The sequence below is a fragment of the Neovison vison genome, chromosome 1 (genome assembly GCF_020171115.1).
Source record: "Neovison vison isolate M4711 chromosome 1, ASM_NN_V1, whole genome shotgun sequence".
Taxonomy (NCBI): Eukaryota; Metazoa; Chordata; class Mammalia; order Carnivora; family Mustelidae; genus Neogale; species Neogale vison.
Window position 1 is genome coordinate 226,643,757 of NC_058091.1, and position 20,742 is coordinate 226,664,498.

The 20,742-nt window shown below is 38.4% G+C and overlaps 1 protein-coding gene across 2 annotated transcripts in view; it reads left to right on the forward strand.

The window, feature by feature from the left end:
- ELOVL7 (ELOVL fatty acid elongase 7) overlaps window positions 1-20,742 on the forward strand; it is a 78,755-nt gene that overhangs the window by 29,431 nt on the left and 28,582 nt on the right. The window contains exon 1 of one of the 2 annotated variants that reach the window (XM_044224193.1): window positions 15,772-15,860. The exons of the other annotated variant lie outside the window; for it this stretch is intronic. The gene's annotated coding sequence lies outside the window, so the exon portion shown is untranslated. Of the gene's footprint in view, window positions 1-15,771; window positions 15,861-20,742 lie in introns of those variants that run through there. 2 annotated transcript variants of the gene reach the window in all.

The following is a 20,742-nucleotide window of genomic DNA, read 5'->3' on the forward strand; positions in this document are numbered from 1 at the left end:
ACCTATCAGATGAGATGCCAAGCCATGAAAAACTGACCTGGCTGTTCCAATGCAGAAAAGCAGAATGTCAGGACTGGTTATGTGTACTGTGCTATAGGACTGCATATAATTTGTATAATTTAGTGGTGTGTTCACCTGAATAATAATATATGGTACTAAACTAGTCTGTCATCAGTTTAAAACAGAACAATATTTCTAACATCATGAATTCTCCCTAGACTCTCTTCAAGCGGAAGTTGAGATAAGCTTAGCAAGCAGGGTTAGAAACACCCATGTGTGCGAAAAGCCTCGAATGAATGAATGAACTCATATTCTCCCTTCCCCTTTCATATGGAATCACCCATAAATGTGAAAGAAAGGTATGTATTAAGCAGGAAGAAAATCCTAGGGACACTGCTGGGCCTAGGATCAGGGCTAGCTGGGCCACCTTGCTTCTGTAGTTCTGTCCTAAAACATTTTTCTTCACACTATAAGAAATGCTTTATTTCATTTTCCTAAGTACCTAAAACACTCAACTAAACATTCATTTGTGTTAACAAGCATTATCTTAAAACCAGAAAGTAAGAGTGCAGTGTTTACCTAAATGTGATTGAAGGCCCATTGGAATGAGATTGCCATGGTGGTGGGGGTGGGGAGCCCTAGAAATATGCCTTTTCAACAAGTATCTTAGAAAAATCTAAGGCACATTAAAGTTTAATAATTACTCTCTCTCTCTCTCTCTTTTTAAGATTTTGTTTATTTGTCAGGGAGAGAGAGCACAAGCAGGGGGAGCAGAAGGCAGAGGGAGAAGCAGTCACTCCACTGAGCAAGGAGCCTGATGTAGGGCTTGATCCCGGGACCTGGAATCATGACCTGACCTGAAGGTGGAGGCTTAACCAATGAGCCATCCAAGTGTCTCAAGAGTTACTCTCTTATTCTAAATAATAATGAAATTGCTTTCTTTCCAGTATCTAGCTAACAAGAGTTGCAAGTTAATGGATTGTTCTGTTTCATGTTGAAGGATTAGGTAATTGTGTACTTGGAACATTTTTGGTAGGATTAGGGCCCTGGTAGATAGTTGTGCTGGGGGATTTGGGGCAGAATGCTCTGGGCATAAGATGTACCCAAATACGGTTTATCTTGAGGACTAGGGAAGGTATTCTCTCTCCTATGTTGCACCAGAAGTTTTTGCAGCCACCCAGAACTACAGTTAGAACTATATTTACTCACTCTGTGGGCTAAGTCAGTATTTGTGGCTTTTCTAGAAAACTAAGCATCCATTATACTTTTGTTTTGATGGAATACTTTGAATTTCCCAACAACTGAAATATAAATGCACTTTAGAAACCCAGTTTCTTACAGGTTGATTTATGTAGGTGTTGAAATATAGGCTTCTTCTTGCTTGACATCCATGCGGATGTGGCCAGTGCATCTTCACTTGGGGCATAGTTTCCTTTTTGTCTACTTTGTTCTTTCTTCCTGTGATGTCTGAATTCTCATCTTCTGCATATACACACATATTCACACAATTTTAGTCTCTCTTCTACCGCCAACTTTTCCTGGTCCTACAAACATATTCAGGATATTTTTGTGTTTGAAATAAATTTTTCACTCTACCACCTATAAATAAATAGCTTGAGTAATAGCAGCATACAATGGGAGAGAGCCCAGAAGTCATTTGACCTGAGAGATGAACCCAACTCTTCTTTGGAAAATTTTTCAGAGCTTCAGTCTTCATAACTGGACCAACTCTTGGGGGTCCCTCCAGCTTAAACCTTCCTCAAGGATAAAATTTATGTATATTTATGCTAGCAACTAGTTTCAGTTTCTCCTTAACACTTAGAGACCTACATTTGATTTTACCACTCAACAGCGCAGTATACTTAAAAATTTCCAAATTTTGTGCTAGTTTCAGAATTCATTAGTTTTTTCTTCGTTTTAATTCATTTTAACTGTTCTCACACTGGAAAACTAGTTTTCCTTTGTGGCTTCTTGCACACTACCAATACTAGCTGTTGGTTTAACATTCTTTGCTTTGCCTTTCTTTCTCTCTCCCTCTGTCCCTTCCTTCCTTCTTTCCTTAGGTTGATTTATTTATTTGAGAGAGGGGTGGGGAGGGGCAGAGGGAGAGAGAATCTCCAGCAGACTCTGCACCCAGCCCAGAGCCTGTCATGGGACTCAATCCCACAACCTTGAGACTGTGACCTGAACTGAAACCAAGAGACATTGCTTAACTGACTATGCTACCCAGGTGTCCCTCTTTTCTTTCTGTTTAAAAAAATATTTTATTTTATTTTAAGATTTATTATTTATTTGACCGATCATTAGTAGGCAGAGAGGCAGGCAGAGAGAGAGGAGGAAGCAGGCTCCCTGCTGAGCAGAGAGCCTGATGCGGGGCTTGATCCCAGGACCCTGGGATCATGACCTGAGCCGAAGGCAGAGGCTTAACCCACTGAGCCACCCAGGCGCCCCTTAAAAAATATTTTAAAGTGGAACTCTTAGATATACAGAAAAGTAGAGATATATAATTAATATCCACATACTACCACAAAAATTACCAACATTTTGCCAGTTTCTTAATATCATTTTTTAAAGAAAAGTCATCTTTTTCTCATAAAATAGTATATATTCACTTTGGAGGATTTAAGCAATGGAAGAAAACCCAAGGAAAAATATGTGTGTGGTTTTTTTAAATAAATCCCCTCAAATCCAACTGCACAGATGTATTATAATAATCACAGAAGTAGTAGTATTATCAGATATTATTATTATATCAACATCATTCCAGATATCTTTTCTAGGCATGTGTGCAGATGAAATGCTGGCTCTGGCTGACTAGCTGGACAGCTAAACAGATACATTTTTACAAAATTGGTCATTTACACTACCTGTAAATAAAAACATATTCAATTTAGTTCTGCATGACTTTATGAGGCAAAAAAGAAACTAAAGTGAAACTGAAGAGATTTTAGAACTTCAAACAAATGTTTATCCGCACAGATAGGTTTCTTAAATGAGCCCTTAAATTATGAAAAAAGACTATGAAAAACATGAAAAGGTTGGAGTTATTCTTTTTTAAAAAAATTTAGACAGTCATACTTTTGGGCCATATTAATTGACTCAGCGGAACCTAGGTTCAGCGACCAGACCACCAGGTTACCCAACTCTGTGTCTTGGTTTTCCTCATCTGTAGAAAAGGATAGAGTTGTTGGGGAATGTAAATGAGTTGATAAACATAAAGAAGCAACTGTATAATAAGCGTTCAGTAAACATTATTTATAATTATGCCTTTATATTTTAGAGATTTATAATATTTACATTTTGTTCTGTAGTCCTGTTATTCTTTCCATATTTGAATGGATTCTGCCCACCCCCAACCAGTCTTTTTAAAAGGGCTTCTCTATTTCTGAATTTTTTGATTCATCTATATAATCGCTTGATTTTGTTACCATATAATTTTTTCAAGAAAGCTGATGTTATATTCCCTAAGTTCTCCCATTTTTTAAAGAGGTATTTCTGCTGCGTTTGTCCTTGAGCAAGATCTCTAGTTAGGTATAATATTCCTGGGTTATACTTTGTTTCTTTCAAAATGTTACATTAATTCACATATCATTGAATGTTGCTTTAGAGAACTCTGATGCAGCCTGAATTTCTTCTCTTTTGCATATGATTTGCTTTTTTGGGAGATTTTAAAGTCTTTTAAATTAATATGCAGGAAATTAACTCTTTTTACATTGTGCAAATTCACTGTTTTTTGGTTGATAGTCCTGTGAGTTTTGACTCATGGAGTCATGTAACGGCCATCAGAGTAAAGATGCAGCTTTACTCTAACCCTAAAACATTTCCTTGTATTTATTATTTCTCTATTTATTCTCTGTATTTCTCTATTTCTCTATTTATTTATTTATTTATTCATTCTCTATTCTCTCTCCTTAGTTCTCTAACCCTAAAACATTTCCTTGTGTTGTGTTTTGTATTCACACCTTCTTCCAAATTCCATTCCCTGGCAACCACTAATATGTTCTCTCTTTATAGCCTTGCTTTCTTCAGAATGTCGTAAATGGAATCCTGTAGTATGTGGTATATTTTACTTAGCATAAGCATATTTGAGATTCATCCATACTGGAATATCAGTAGTCTTTGTTTTTATTGCTGAGTACTATTTCATTGAAAGGATATGCCATAGTTTGTTCATACACTTATTCATTGTAGAACATTTGGGTTGTTTACAGTTTGGGGTGATTATGAATTAAGTCACCATAAACATTTGTATATAGGTTTTTGTGTGAAATTTTTCTGCATATATTTAATTTGCCTTCTGTGAAGTTTCTTTCTCCAGGTAAGATCACATTCGGATGTACTGAGGGTTTGAACTTCAACACACAAATTTTAAGGGGATTCAGTTCAATGTATAACACTTGATTTTTCACTTATACCACAAATATTATCTGCTACATGCCAGGCACTAATCTAGGCACTAGGAATAGTGAGGCTCAGTTTCTTTCCTTTTGATGGATGGAAAGATAAGAATTAATAAACAGACATTTGCAATATGATGCAATAAGTGCTGTCACAATTTATTATGAGTACACCTCCATGAGATACCTAATCCTGACTGATTAGATCAGGAATGACATCTCAGAGGAAGTGATGTTTATGCTGGATCCTTCCCAATAGGATGCAATAGTTGCACAATTGTTCTCCCTCCTTCCAAACCACACCCTCAGTTACCCAGCCCTGGACTCGGCCACCCAGTTAATCTTTCCAAGCACCACCTTAGTTAAGACATTCCCTGGTTGGGAAACCTCTAATGACTCCTCATCATCAACAGAACTAACTCCAAAATAAATTCTTTATTCTGGCTTTTGATGCCTCCACGATCAAGTACCACCCCTGGAATCTACCATTCCTATTTTGACCTTTCCTTTGTTCCCCTCCTTAATTCTATGTATTATCAAATAGAATATCAAATATCAAAATAGACTAACAAACATTTTGGAAATACACCAGAAGCTCTTCTATAATAGCATGCAGGCAGGATTTTTGTTTTGTTTTCTATTATATCACTGGCACCCAAAACTGTGCTTGACATGTAACAGATTCTTAAGAAAATTGGTTAATATATATGCACCCAACATAGAATTACCAAAATATAGAAAGCAAATATTAACAGATAAAAAGGGATAAAATGACAGCAATGCAATAATAGCAGGGGATTTTAACATCCCACTTGATCAATGGATAGATTAGACAGAAAGTTAGTAAGGAAATATTGGCTTTAAAAGCACATTAGACCAGGGAGACTTAGTAGATACATACAGAACATTCCATCCAAAAGCAGCAGAATTCACATTCTTCTCAAGTGCATATGGAACACTTCCAGGGTGGATCACGTTAAGCCACAAAACAACTCTCAGAAAATTCAAGATTAAAATCATATCAAGCATCATTTCTGACCACAATGATATGAAACTAGAAATCAGTCACAAGAAGAAGACTGGAGGGGTTCCTGCGTTGCTCAGTTAAGCGCTTGACTTCAGCTCAGGTTGGGATCAAGCCCCATGTCAGGGTCTCTGCTCATTGCGGAGACCCTCTCCTCCCCACTCATGCTCTCTCTTGCTATCTCTCTCTCTCTCTCTCTCAAATAAATAAAATCTTCTAAAAAAAGAAAACTGGAAAACTATAAATACTCACAGATTAAGCAACATGTTCCTGAACAACTACGAAGTGATAGAAATTGAAAGAGAAATGAAACACCTAGAATGAACAACCTACCAAAACTTAGGGATACAGCAAAAGCAGTTCTAAGAGGGAAGTCCATAGCAATACAGGCCTACCTCAAGAAAAAAGAGAAATCTCACACAATTTAATTTTATACTGAAAGGAAGTAGAAAAAGAACAAATCAAGTCCAATGTTAGTAGAAGGAAGGAAATAATAAAGATTAGAGCAGAAATAAATGAAATAGAGACAAAAAGCCAAAAGGCCAGTGGAACTAAGAGCTGGTTTTTTGAAAAGATAAACAAAATTGACAAACCTTGAACTTCATCAAGAGAAAAAGAAAGGATACAAATTTAAAAAAAATCAGAAATGAAAAAGAAGTCATAACTCATACCGTAGAAATACAAAGGATCATGAGACTATTATGAATGATATACACCGACAAATTGGATGGTCTTGCAGAGATAAATTCCTAGGCATTTACAGTCTTCCAAGACTGAAACAGGGAGAAATAGAAAGTCTTAATAGAGTAATTGCTTGTAAGGATATTGAATCCTTAACCAAAAACCTTCCAATAGACACAAGTCCAGACAGTTTCACTGGTGAATTCTACCAAACATTCAGAGAAGATTTGATACCTATCCTTCTCTAACTCTTCCAAAAAATTAAAGAGGAGGGAAGGCTTCCAAACTCATTTCACAAGGTCAGCATTACTCTCATACCCAAGCCAGACAAGGAATTGCAGGTTAATATCCCTTATAAACCGATGCAAAAATTGGCAACAAAATATTAGCAAACTGAATTCAACAATAATTTTAAATGATCATACCCTGTGATCAAGTGGAATTTACTCCAGGGATGCAAAGATGGTTCAGCACCCACAAAACAATCACTGTGATACAGCATATTAACAAAATGAAAAATAAAAATTATATGATCATCTCAATAGATGGACTAAAAGCATTTGACAGAATCAATATCCTTTTATGATAAAAACTCTCAACAAAGTGGTATAGATAGATTATATCCCAGTATATAAAGGCCATATATTAAAAGCCTATAGCTAAGGAGCTCCAGTGGCACAATCGGTTAGCGCGCGGTACTTATAAAAACCTATAGCTAATATCATACTTAATTGTGAAAAGCTGAAGGCTTTTCCTTTAAGGTAAGTAACAAGACAAGAGTGTTCACTATCCCCCTTTTATTCAACATAGTATTAGAAGTCCTAGCCACATCACCTAATCAAGAAAAACTAAATAAATAAAAGGCATCCAAATTGGAAAAGAGAAGGTAAAACTGCCACCATTTGCAGATGACATGATACTGTGTATAGAAAATCCTGAAGACTCCACTAAAAAACTATTAGAAGTGATCAATGAATTCAGTAAAGTTCCAGGGTACAAACTTAATATGCAAAAACCTGTTGCATTTCTGTACACTGATAATAAAGTATCAGAAAGAGAAATCAAGAAAATATTACATTTACAATCGCATCAAAAAGAATAAAATATGTAGGAATAAATTTGACCAAGTAGGTGAAAGATCTGTACACTGGAAAGTATAAGGCATTGAAGAAAGAAATGGAAGGTTTCCTGTGCTTGTGGATTGGAAAAATTAATATTGTTAAAGTGTCCATACTATCAAAACTATCTCCAGATTCAGTGCAGTCCCTATCAAAATTCCAGTGGTATTTTTCACAAAACTAGAGCAAATAATTATATTTGTAGGGAACCACAAAAGACCTTGACTAACCAAAACAATCTTGAGAAAGAACAAAGCCAGAGCTATTACACGCTCAGATTTCAAACTATACTACGAAGCTATAGTAATCAAAACATTATGATACTGGCATAAAAGCAGACACATTGATCAATGATAAAAAATGGAGAGCCCGGAAATAGACCCACACCTGTATGTTCAAAGGAGTCAAGAATATATGACTTGGAGATCTTCCCTTGGAGATCCCTCTACTTAGAATGGATGGTGTTAGGAAAACTGGGCCTCTATCTTAAACCTTATACAAAAATCAACTCAAAATGGATTAGAGACTTCAATATAAGACTTGAAACCATAATCCTCCTAAAGAAAACATAGGCAGTAAACTCCTTGACATCAGTCTTAGTTATGGTTTTGTTTTGTTTTTTGTTTGTTTTTTTGTTTTTTGTTTTTTTTTTTTTTTTGGTTCTGACTCCAAAGGCAGGGAAAACAAATGCAAAAGTAAACAAATAGAACTACATCAAACTAAAAACTTTCTGCAGGGGGCACCTGGGTGGTTCAGTTAGTTGAGCATCCAACTCTTCATTTTGGCTCAGGTGGTGATCTTGGGGTCCTGAGATTGAGCCCTGTGTTGGGCATTTGCTCAGTGTTGAGTCTGCATCCCTTTTCCCTCTCCCTCTTCCACTCCCCTGGCTCTGTCTCTCTCTCTCTAAAATATATAAATCTTAAAAACAAAAAATGACAACAAAAAAACTTCTTTGGAGTGAAAGAAACTGTCAACAAAATGAAAAGACAACCAACTGAATGAGAGAAGATATTCACAAGTCATATATCTGATAAGAGATAAATATCCAAAATGTGTAAAGAACTCATACAACTGAAAAAAAAAGAAAATCAATTAAAAATGGACAGAGGATTTGAATCGATATTTTTCCAAAGAAGACACACAAATTGCCACTAGGTACAAGAAAAGATGTTCAACATCACTAATGATCAAGAAAATGTAAATCAAAACCAAATAGATATCACCTTACACCTATCAGAATGGTTGTCATCAAAAAGACAAAAAATAACAAGTATTGGCCAGGATGTGAAGAAAAGGAAATCTTTCAGTACTGTTGTGGGAACGTAAATTGGTTTAACCATTATGGAAAACAGTAAAGGTTACTCAAAAAATTAAAAATAGAGCTACCATATAACCCAGCAATTCTACCAAGTATTGATCTGAAGAAAACAAAAACACTAATTCAAAAAATATATATTGACTGCAGCTTCACTTATCACTGTGTTGTACATCTAAAACTAATATAATATTGTATGTCAATTATAGCACAATAAATAAAAATCATATCCAGTAAAAAAAAAAAGACTGAGATATGGAAGCAATTGAAGTGTTCATCAGTGATCAACGGGTAAATGGATAAAGAAGATGTGTGTGTGTGTACCTTGAGGGTACTATGCTAAGTAAAATTAAGTCAGACACAGAAGAACAAATGCTGCATAATAGCACTTATATGTGGAATCTAAAAAACAAAATGCAGACTTACAGATACAGAAAAAAGATTGGTCATCGCCACAGAGAGGGGAGTTGGGGGTGAAAGGGGTGAAGGGGATTAGGGGGTACAAACTTTAGTTATAAAATAAGTTGCAAGGATATAGTGTACAACATGAGGAATATAGTCAGCACTGTATTAACTTTGTAAGTTGACAGAAGGGTAACCAGATTTATTGTAACCATCACACAATGTTTAAAAACATCAAATCACTATGTTGTACACCTGAAACTAACATAATGTGGTATGTCAGTTATACCTTAGTAAGTAAAAATCGATCAATCCTATCCAGTAAAAAGAAAAAAAAAAGCAGTAATATTAGTTGAGAAAACAAATGAATGATCTCCCTTGGAGATCCCTCTGCTTGCAGTATGTGTCCCTCCTCTCTGCCAGGTGCCTGCATTTTTGCCTATTGAAATCTTATTCTCAAAGCTCAGGTCAGGTATCCTCCCCTCCAACAGGCCTTTCTTCCTGGTCACATGGGCCAGAAGTAAGCCTTCGTTCCTAGAAACTATAGTACTCCCTGTCAGTTGTTTTCCTGACCCTGTGTTCTGCTTTGCATTTTAGATATCTGTGTAGGCATTTCTTTTTCCTGCCAAATCAAAAGTTATTTGAATTGGGGGGCCTTGGTTTTAAAATAATATTGTATCCTGCTCAGCACTTCCTTGCACAATGACATACCTTAGTTTGGAGAGAAAATGAATGAGGGGAATATGGCATTCACTGGAACAAAGTGGAGAAGAAGGCCTAAGGAGTGGGGTATTTGGTCTGGCCCTCTTGCCTTGCATTGACTTCCTTTTTTCTTCTTCTGTGTTTACCACATTTCAGAATTCGTTCAGCAGATATTTCTTGAGCATCTGTTTTACTCCAGACATTGTTCTAGGACTTGGGTTACAAACAGGAGTGAAAGTGTCCTTGAGGTACCTCTTACTTCTTCAGACAGAGAATCAAGTCCTGTTGGTCCTGGTGGTCACTCCCATCTGTACAGTTTTTTGGATGCTTGTCTCAGAGTTACTCATCCCATTTTCTAGGCTCTTCCCACATGTGGAGGTTGTGGTCAGGGCTCCTGTCTTTATTGTCCTGTTCCGTACTGCATTGAACTTAGCAGCTTCTTTATTTACCCCAAATGTTCTCTGCATCTTCTCTAAATTTGCTTGGTGTTTCCAGAGATAAATGCTGCACTGGGGCCAGAGACTTGGCAAGGATACTAATGGGTCTACTCAGATTGGGAAGCCCTCTGTTAGCACAAGATTGAGGGTAAGCACAATAAATAGTGTGCTTTAGCATTGTGCTATAGGTTTACATGACTTCCATTTCCTGCTGGAGCCTGTTGCTAGTATCACTGGTTTCTTGTCATAGTAATATGTTGAAGTTGTTAAATGAGCGTCTCAAGTTTACCTGCTTCTTTGCTCTTGAGTACTGATAAAGTTGCAGAGCCAAGCCAAACAGAAATGTAACCTGAATTAGTCTGGTGGGTCTTGCGTATATAGTGTTGTATTTTCCAGAGGCATCTAATATTAAAAAGTCCCTGTATTAAGGGAAAGTAAAGAGTGGAAATCAAGATGAAATAATGGAATAGTAAGGAATGGAGTGGATGGTACTTGTTTTGAGATACTTGTTTTGAGGTCCTGCTTGACATGGAAATTACAACTCTTAAACTTGATGGTGAAAAACAATCTGAGGGGTTTGAAGTGGCGGGGGGTGGGAGGTTGGGGTACCAGGTGGTGGGTATTATAGAGCATGGAGCACTGGGTGTGGTGAAAAGATAATGAATACTGTTATGCTGAAAATTAAAAAAAAACTTGATGGAAGGGCAGTTCTGAATCTATCCACATAGAGTATTAATATGTATTACCATGTCATTGTTATTGGGGGTGAGAAAGACCCATTTTACTTAAACATGCTGTATACCAGTCAGGAAAACAGAAGTTCGTGGAAGTGGCATAACAGTTATCCTTTTGAGTTCAACCCTATACTCTCCTGTGTTTATGAATTTAGAGTATGTCATCTGTATCATTAAAAGACTGTGGCACAAGATAATTCTAAATAGCAGATATATCAAAGTCACTAGAAAATCTTCTGTGGCTTGCTTAACATAGTAACCACGTCTCACTTAAAGCACTTTTCAGCAGGACAAGCAGCACTGAGATGGATGGGTTCAGTCTCAGAGCTTCAATCCACATCAGAAATGTCACTACAGAGTAATCTGTTCAATGCACACTTTCAGCAGACATTGTTTCTCAAAGCTAAACCCCTTCTTCCTTGTGGGGTAACCACTCTTGGCTTTCATTTCAGGCTCCTCTTCCTCTCTGAAGACCTGTGCTTCCGCATGTTACTGTGGGGTTGTGGTAAACACAGTACCAATTACCCTAAAGAAACCAAAGGGGTCCCCATCAGTTCTCAGTGCTTGGCTTAGATATTGGCTTGGGATGTACCTCTGGGAAGGGACATTTCAGGGGCTTCTGGGGAGCATTGGGAAGGCGTTTTGAAGCTCCTAAAAAGGAGACAAAGAAAAGACTCCTTTACTGGTCTGGATGAAGGTGTATGAGAGTGTGATCTTTGGAATGATTGCCACTATCTTTTTCCACCAGAATGACAAAAGAGATAATAATCAAGTCAGAAGACATTTCCCTGCCTTTAGATTCTTTTTCTAGAACTCATCCTCTTACTGCTTAAGCCACTTCAAATTGAGTGTTCTCTTACAGACAAAAATCTCTTCCCTGGTACCATAACATTCCTATTTGCAAAGCAAAAAGTCAGATAGTTTTTTTTTTAATTTGATATTTGTGGTTAGTTTTGTTTTCCTAAAAGACAAGACTTATATTCTGATTTTTCTGTAATTTACTAAGACCTAAGATGTAGCAATGATGTTCCCTTTCCCAGGTGTTTGGGAACTTCAAGCTTATTTCACTCTCAAAATAGGAGGTTAGGGGTGCCTGGGTTGCTCAGTTGGTTAAGCCACTGCCTTTGGCTCAGGTCATGATCCTGGAGTACTGGGATCGAGTCCCACATCAGGCTCCCAGCTCTGCAAGGAATCTGCTTCTCCCTCTGACCTTCTCCCATTTCATGCTCTTTCATTCTCTCTCTCTCTCTCTCTCAAATAAATAATTTGAAAAAAAAATAGGGGGTTAGTTTCCTTATATCTTGGGTGTATGTGCTGACTAAAAGGTCTCCCAGATTTCACATCTCTTATGGGATGTTTTGCATCACCAGAGAAAACTTACCAGTATTGATTGCACCTACTGTTACTGCCCTTCTTGACCCAGATGTCTTATCATAGCCAGGTGACATTCATTAACTGGATCCTTTGTCATGAATTTTATGCCATTTCCTCATGTTGTGGGTGTTGTGTCTCAGAATGGCTGATGCAGCATTGATAAAGGTTCCCAAACCTGGCCCATCATCAGAATCTCCCCAAATATACTAACTGAATCTAGATTTCTCTCCAGCTAATTTTGATTTTCAACCACGTCTGGCAACCACTGAAATAAGGGATAGGGAAAGGAGAAAAAATGTAGTGACCTGATTCCATACCTAAAGTAAATGGTTTCAAACCTCAACTGACAAAGTCAGCTATGTAAGAACAAAATTTCATTTCTTTACAGCTCAGTTTTTTTTAAAATTTTTTAAAGATTTTATTTATTTATTTGACAGAGAGAGATCACAAGTAGACAGAGAGGCAGGCAGAGAGAGAGAGAGAGGGAAGCAGGCTCCCTGCTGAGCAGAGAGCCCGACGCGGGACTCGATCCCAGGACCCTGAGATCATGACCTGAGCGAAGGCAGCGGCTTAACCCACTGAGCCACCCAGGCACCCCAGTTTTTATTTTTTAATAAAGGTTTATTTTTGGGGGTGGCAGGAACCTATTTCATGCCATTCTAAATAGGCTACTCCCTCACTTCATCCCCCTCAGCAAGTTAAAACAAGCTTATGTAAGATCATGTTACTTGGAGGAGCCCTTTAGTCCTTGATGTCCTTGGTCAACATTGCTCTCCCTGAGACATCCAGGGTCCCATCAACTCTTTGGCTACTTGTCCCCACAGGTCTGTGTTGTCGCTAGCTGCATGACTGCTTCATTTTCTACAGCTCTTCTGCAATTCTTCTGGGTCTGTCGAGGATACTCAGAAGTGTTTCTGTGGCTCCTGCTCCATGCTAGAGGAAGAGAAACTCTCTATGCCAGCCCAAGGCCCCATCAGCCACCTGTTCCCCCTCTACCCAGGCAGCTGAGCCTGACCATTTCTGCCCTCTCTTCCCATAATCCTACCTGGCATCTTGCCAGGGCTTCTTGCCCTTCTCTTTGAAGTGGGTACTAATTGCTTTCCCTCCAACTCCTCCTTCGTCAGTCCCAAAACTAGCTCTTCTATGCTAGAAGACATAGAAACCTCAGATGTTTCCTCTCAGATCTCTTGTGTCCTCGGGTTCTTCTGTATGGCTAAAGTGCCTAAGCTTTCCTAACTCTAAAGCCAGGATAAGACTTTCTGTTTCTCTTCTGCTATACTGTTTCATTCCTGAAACAATTTATACAACCTAGCTATGGAATAGAAATGGCAAAAAAATTTGGGGGGATTGATAAAGGAAATCCTAAGAAGAAACAGATATATACCTTAAAATGCAAAATCCTGTATGGAAGGTGTGTCAAACATGTATTTTTGCTTCTGCAGTGTGTGTGTGTGTGTACATTCACACATACCTGTATGGTAATTAACAACATTGAAAATCTGTCATTTGAAATCATTTTTCACTGAGTCTATTTCAGGTTCTAAATTCACTTTCTTTTAATTGGAGTTCATAGTAGATGATAGAGAAAAAGATTTAAACTAATATGCTGGAATGTATAGGTATAAATGAGTGTTTCCTCAGTTAACTCAGGAATACATTTTTCCCACTAATATTGCTATGACTCTAAACGTTTCCAGATTTTTTTTTGAAACTCTCTTAAGGTTATGAAGTATAGGTTGAAAATGTTAGTAGTAAATTATGAGTAAAATTTCTCCATTGCTATGCTTCTCACCCCACTTAACAAGGTGGAGCTCAGCTTCATCCATTTTCCTTCAGAATCATTCTTTTTTTTTTTTTTAAGATTTTATATATTTATTTGAGGGAGGGAGGGGCAGTGAGAGCATGGAAGAGAGAGAGGGTGAAGCAGACTCCCTACCAAGCAGGGAGCCCAATGTGGGGCTCAGACCCCGACATCATGACCTGAGCCAAAGCCAAACACTTAACTGACTGAGCCATCCAGGCACCCCAAGAATCATTTTTTTTAAAAAAAAGATTTTATTTATTTATTTGACAGACAGATCACAAGTAGGCAGAGAGGCAGGCAGAGAGAGAGGGAAGCAGGCTCCCTGATGAGCAGAGAGCCCGATGCGGGGCTCGATCCAAGGACCCTGGGATCATGACCTGAGCCGAAGGCAGAGGCTTTAACCCACTGAGCCACCCAGGCGCCCCCCAAGAATCATTCTTAACATATGATTGGTTATGACCTGACTTCTAGAAGTAGTAGACAAAGATTTTTTTCCCCTTAGAGCTATTTAAATGACATTCTGAAAAACTCTAAGATCATTTTGTGAAGAAAAGCTTAAAATTTTTTTTGAATGACAGCATCACTGAAATAAATGTATAATTGCGAAAGTAGTGACTCTGAACCAACTGCTCTTATCTGAATGAATAAATGTTGGTTGTTTGGTTTAAATTAGGGATTCTCAACTAGGGATTGGCAGTTGGTCAATTTCTCAAAATTTTTTGGTTGTCTCAACTTGGGAGTTCTGGCATTTAGCGGGTGGAGGCCAGGGCCGGCGCTAAGCATCCTACAGTGCTTAGGACAGCTTCCCACACCTAGCAATTGTCTGTCCCCAAATGTCAGTACAACCAAGGTTGGGAAATCTAGGTTTAAACAAATAAGTTATTATTTTATAGTCATTCCTCACATTTTAATATGCTTAAAAGTTTTTGATCCCAGTCCCAGCCTCAGTCTAACTAAACCATTGGGATGGAGCAAACTCAAGCACCCAAACCTTCTATTCACACTTAGACTCATGACCTCCTCGAGGCTTTCTTTCCACTTATGTACAGAGGATGGGGGTGGAAGGGGAAACTGGATCCAGGGAGGAAACAGGCGGGGCGGGGAATACACAGGAAACCTGCAGATTAATATCTAAGTGGAGGTTTCCCTAGCAGTCTTTGATTTCTTCCTGAGATTTTTACATCTTATCTCAGAATTTTTTTTTTTCTGGAGACTCCATGTGAACTCTGGTTTTCCAGCATCATTACTCAGAGAAAGGCTGTCTGACACTTTTCACCTGAAGACCTTTTACCACTGTGTAGCCTGAGGTCCCAATGCCCTGTTCTGACTCACTACTGAACCCCTCCCCCCAATCCTCTTCTGATGAGACAGGGTTGAGTGTGTTTTCCTTTTGCTTCCTAAGCTGGCTCTGCTTTTCTCCTTTGTAACACTGCATTTGAAGGCACGTTTCCCTTATCAGTTCTCCAATGAGAAATTATGATTTCTATGAAATAGCTTGATTTGCCCTGCCCTTCTCTCCTTCCTTGCTTTGTACAGGGGTAAAGTTTCAAACCACCACCTCTTATTCGGGCAGACTTGGCTTTCCACAGAAAGGTCAGCTGTTTTGTTCTTACCCTGCTATCCTCATTTCCACCATAGACCTCCATCCCTATGCTGGTACCTTCCTGCAGCTCCTTTTGTGTCCCTCAGCAGATGTGTTCTTGCAGGTTTGTTCCTGATGTCTGATTTCCAAAGCAAAGATCAGTGGGAGCTCAGAACCTTCCAGACATCCAAGAGAAAGGGAAACCATATGGCCTTGCTCCTGGATCATGACATGCCCTAGGAAAGCCAAATGCTGACTCTACCACTTCTTTCCCCCAGAGAAGATGTCCCGTACGTATTTTACAGGGTGTGGATAAATCTCTACACATGAGGATTGACCTGGAAGTGGTGGGCCATGGTTTTAGATTTCCTGGGCTCCTGCTAGCTACTTCCTATCACAGGCAGCTCTAAAGTCCCATCCTCATCTGGGTGCATTCCACCAAGAAATTCTTTCAGATGAGTTCCACTTTGCAATGACTGTTAAGATAGCTTTGAGCCAAATGGATGAAGTGATCAGATACCTCAAGCATATTGTCTGTGTTCCGGTGTTCTATCCATGCTGCACTGACATAAGCCACTTATGTCTTTGAGTAATCTCTAGGGAAGCTGCCCATGGGAAGGGCCTTCTGTTGGCAGCAGGCACATTTCCCACATTTGAACTTGACATCTTTAATGTGGACCTAATGAAGCTAGTCTGGGCAATTTAACCCTCTGTGATACCAAATGACCCAGTCACCATGTGATGCTGTCAAAAACAAGGAGAATTCATGGGTCAGTTATAGGTAGTGGAATTCTAGTACCAGTCTTCCATCAACAAGCTCCTGTTGACTGCCACATAGTTTTGAGGCCTTTGGAGGTGGGCCCCTCCAGTGCCTCCCTTGTGTCTTCCCTTGATGGAGGTGTAGTCATCTGTCTACTGTTTTTGAGTTTTAACTCTCTGCTTCACCTACAGGAGAACCTTGATTTTTGTGACATTACTAGCCCTGAAATCTTGTGCTAGTAAGCATTTTAAATTGGCTATTAAGGTCCCAGTTCTGCTGTTAGCTGGAAGATATCTCTAAACCTTCACCAACTGGAGTAAATTTCTTCTCATCTCTATGTACCACTGTCTAAGTCAAGTATCCATGTTAAATCATGTTGTAGTTAGGAGTCAATAAGATGCCCGACTGTAGTCTAAGAATAGCTCTATATCTTTCAGAGGACAACCCCAGGCTGCCCCAAATTCAGTTGTTAACAGTTTCCTAGATCAATCCCTACAAGGTAATATTGGCATCCAGTCCAGTACTGTCCAGCCTAGAAAATTCTCGGCTGTGTGGTGTCACTTTTTCTTCTTCTTCTTCTTTTTTTTTAAGATTTTATTTATTTGACAGAGAGAGATATCACAGGTAGGCAGAGAGGCAGGCAGAGAGAGAGAGGCAGTCAGGCTCCCCGCTGAGCAGAGAGCCCGATGTGGGGCTTGATCCCAGGACCCCAAGATCATGACCTGAGCCGAAGGCAGAGGCTTAACCTACTGAGCCACCCAGGTGCCCATGTGGTGTCACTTCTAACAAGGCTAAAGGATCAGGTTTTTTCTTCATGCCCCATCCCTACATAATTCTGTGTACTTCTTCTTTCTTCTGGGCCCACAGGTGTTAAAGACTGTTGGATTTCAGGTTATATACAAGTAAAGGATCAATGAGAGAGTCCATACTCCAGGAACTTGGACTAATGGATACCTTTCCTACCTCACCAGTGCTCCATCTCTCACCCCCCCCCCAGAGAACATTTGCTCCTGCTTCCCATCTAGTATGAGTTGCTCCTCTGACTGCCTTTCCCTTCTCCCTTCATTTCAAACTTGTGTAGTGTTTGGGTTTAGAGAAACCAGCTCTGTTTAGTGTCTGTGAATGTTTCTAATCTGCATTAATCTGTGGTTTCTTGAGTTTTTGTGCTTTTGGAAGTTTAGGGAGGGGAAAATGTCCTGCGTGGATTGAGTGGGGGAAAAACAGAAGAGGAAGGAATTGCATGGAAAACAGAATAATAGTTTGAAATGTAACCTCACCATATACCATATATAATTAGAATCTTGGTTTGGAGTAATTTAAACAGCATTATTTTGGGAGTTTCTAAGAATAATGGCTCGAGGTCTGTTTTACCTGCAGTAAAGGTGCACAGGTAAGTAGCTTTTAGCATGGTCTAAACACTTATAGCAGGGCACTTGGATGCTGCTGCCAGTTAGATGTCCAACTCTTGGTTTCAGCTCGCGTCATGATCTCAGGTTGGTGAGATCGAGCCCCACGCTGGGTTCTGCACTCAGTGTGGAGACTGCTTGAAGTTCTCTCTCCCGCTTTCTCTGCCCCTCCTGTTTTCGCTCAATCTCTCTAAAATAAATAAATAAATCTCTAAAAAAAATAGAATAAAAAATTTTTAAAAACATTCAGAACAAAATAGTTGGAAAACATCAAGGGAAGACTCATATATAATTGGACATTCCAGTTCTTAAAACAAAAGCAGTAGAGCTTTCTCTAGATTTGTTGCATAAAATGCTATTCAACTCTACTAGATAATGAGTTTGGCCAGATGCTTTCTGATTAAATTGGCAGAATTTATCTCTGCAAGTGATGATGTCTGACTTTGATGAAATGTCCATTCTTTATTGGATTCTGTGCTCTAAATGTCACAAGTATATATTATCTCATGTGGTCCTCAAAACAACTCTGAGTTACTTTATTTTATCTTGGTAGGTTGTAGAATCATCATTTTCCAGATTAGGAAATTGAGCTTTCATTTTGCTCAGGGTCATACAGCTGTTAAATGGTGAGATCCAAACCAAGGTTTTTGTCATTGTAGAAGGGATCCATAGGGAAGAGCTCAGGCTGACTCCAGTAAGACCCTGGCATCACCACAATTCTTGAATCTGAACTCAGCTTGAGGAGGGAAGATGTACCAAAGCCATGCTGAGATACTTCCCCGAACTTGGAAAGATCCCCTGGAGGGGATGGACCCTTGAGGAATTAAGACAAAAATCTCTCTTTTGTCTGTTTGTGCATTTGTGTATGGATGTTTAAGTAGGTTGGTCCAGCAAAGGTGCGGCTGATTCTATTCCTTTATTTTCCCTTTGAAATATTTCAGTTCTTTATTTTTTGGATAGGTAATGTATTCACTTTAGTTAAAAACCGAACAGTATGAGGTCTGCCTTCTACCCCTTCAGCCCACTTTGTACCTGATTACCTTACCCATGGATATCTTTGCAGAATTTGTTTTGTGCTAATATAAATAAATGCAAATTTATATTCTCATTGCTTTCCTCCTTTCTAATATAAAAATTTTTTCATTTTAAAATTATGTAACTTCCTTTGTTTTTTTTTTCACATAGAGATTTATCTTGGATGACTTTCCATATCAGCACATGGAGAACTTCCTCATTCTTACTTAAAATAGCATAATATTTCATGGTTTAGATGTATTATCATTTATTAACCAGTCCACTTTTATTAGACATTTGGCTTGTTTCCAGTCTGTTGCTGTTACTAACTGATGCAATGAATAACCTTGAATATGTCATACTGCATATGTGCATGTGTATCTATAGGATGTTTCTAAGAATAACGTTGCTATAAAAAAATGCGTTTAGGGGCACCTGGGTGGCTCAGTGGGTTAAGCCGCTGCCTTCGGCTCAGGTCATGATCTCAGGGTCCTGGGATCGAGTCCCGCATCGGGCTCTCTGCTCAGCAGGGAGCCTGCTTCCCTCTCTCTGCCTGCCTCTCCATCTACTTGTGATTTCTCTCTGTCAAATGAATAAATAAAATCTTTAAAAAAAAATGCGTTTATACTTTCTCCTACCAAATTGGCATTACCAAGGGTTATTGCACTCCCACCAGCAATGTATGAATTTACCATAGCCGTCTCAACATGTTTCTGGATTTATGCCAATTAGACTGATAAAAATGTTTGGATTTTAGCCCATCCACTGTAATAAAATAGTATAAATCTCTATGATTAAAGGTAAACAACTTTTCATATGTTTAAGAGCCGTTTGTATTTCCTTTTCTATGAGATTTGCCCATGTTTTTCTTGTCTTATAGGTCTTTTTTTAAAATCAATTTCTTAGAACTCTTTATATATTAAGGAGAGTAGCATTTGTCTGTGGTATGAACTGAACATATTTTTTCCTGTTTGTCATTTTTTACTTTTCAATTTTTTCCTCTTAATTTTCAGGTGGTTACATTTGTTAGTCTTCTCTTATGTCCTTTGTATTTTAAGTCAAAATTAGAAAGTCCTTTCCCACTCCAAGATTAGAAAAGTGTTTTCTCTGTTGTCATCTAGTACTTTCATGATTCTGTTTTTCTTTTTCCTTTTCTTTCAGTTTTTCTTATTTAAATCTTCGATCTACTTGGAGTTTATCTTGGTTTATAGTATGATAGTTGGATTCAACCTTTACCCCTAGATGACTATCTCATTGTATCACACCATTTTTTGAAAAACTGCTGGTAATTCAATGCCCACTGGTTTGAGATGCCACCTTTATCATATACTATATGTCTTAAAAAGAAATATTTTATGTTCCAAATATAAATGTATGTATGTGTGTGTGTATGTATGTGTATGTGTATATATATACATATATATATATGCGCTTATATTCTAAAATGGCTTTTAGAATGCTAGAAGAAAGTTTGAATTTTCCTGTTGTAGGCCCAAAGAATTTCTTTTTTATTGTGATAAAACATACATGATATAAAATTTACCATTTTAACCATTTTTAAGTGTGAAGTTCTGGGACATTAAGTATATTTACATTGTTGTGCACTATCACCACCGTCCATCTCCAGAGCTATTTCATCTTCCCACTCTATGGCTTTGAATCAAATACACTTCATTTTATGGCATACCATCCATCTTTAAGAGGTATGCTGATTTCAGAGGTGTTCATACGTGGGAGAGTGTACTTCTGAGAATTTACAAAATATAGTCCCTGACTATATCTGGTGTATTTCTGGATGTTCTGCTGTATCCCACTGGTTTGCTTCTTTGTGTGTCGGTGTCACATTGTTTTATTTATTGAAGATTTAGATTATCTTTTAATATATAATAGGGCTAGTTTCCTTTCACTCATTTTTTTTTGTTGTTCTTCCGAAGACGTCTTTTTACAACTCTTCTTATGTATCTGTCCAGATAAACGAGGCAGCTTTTCCTT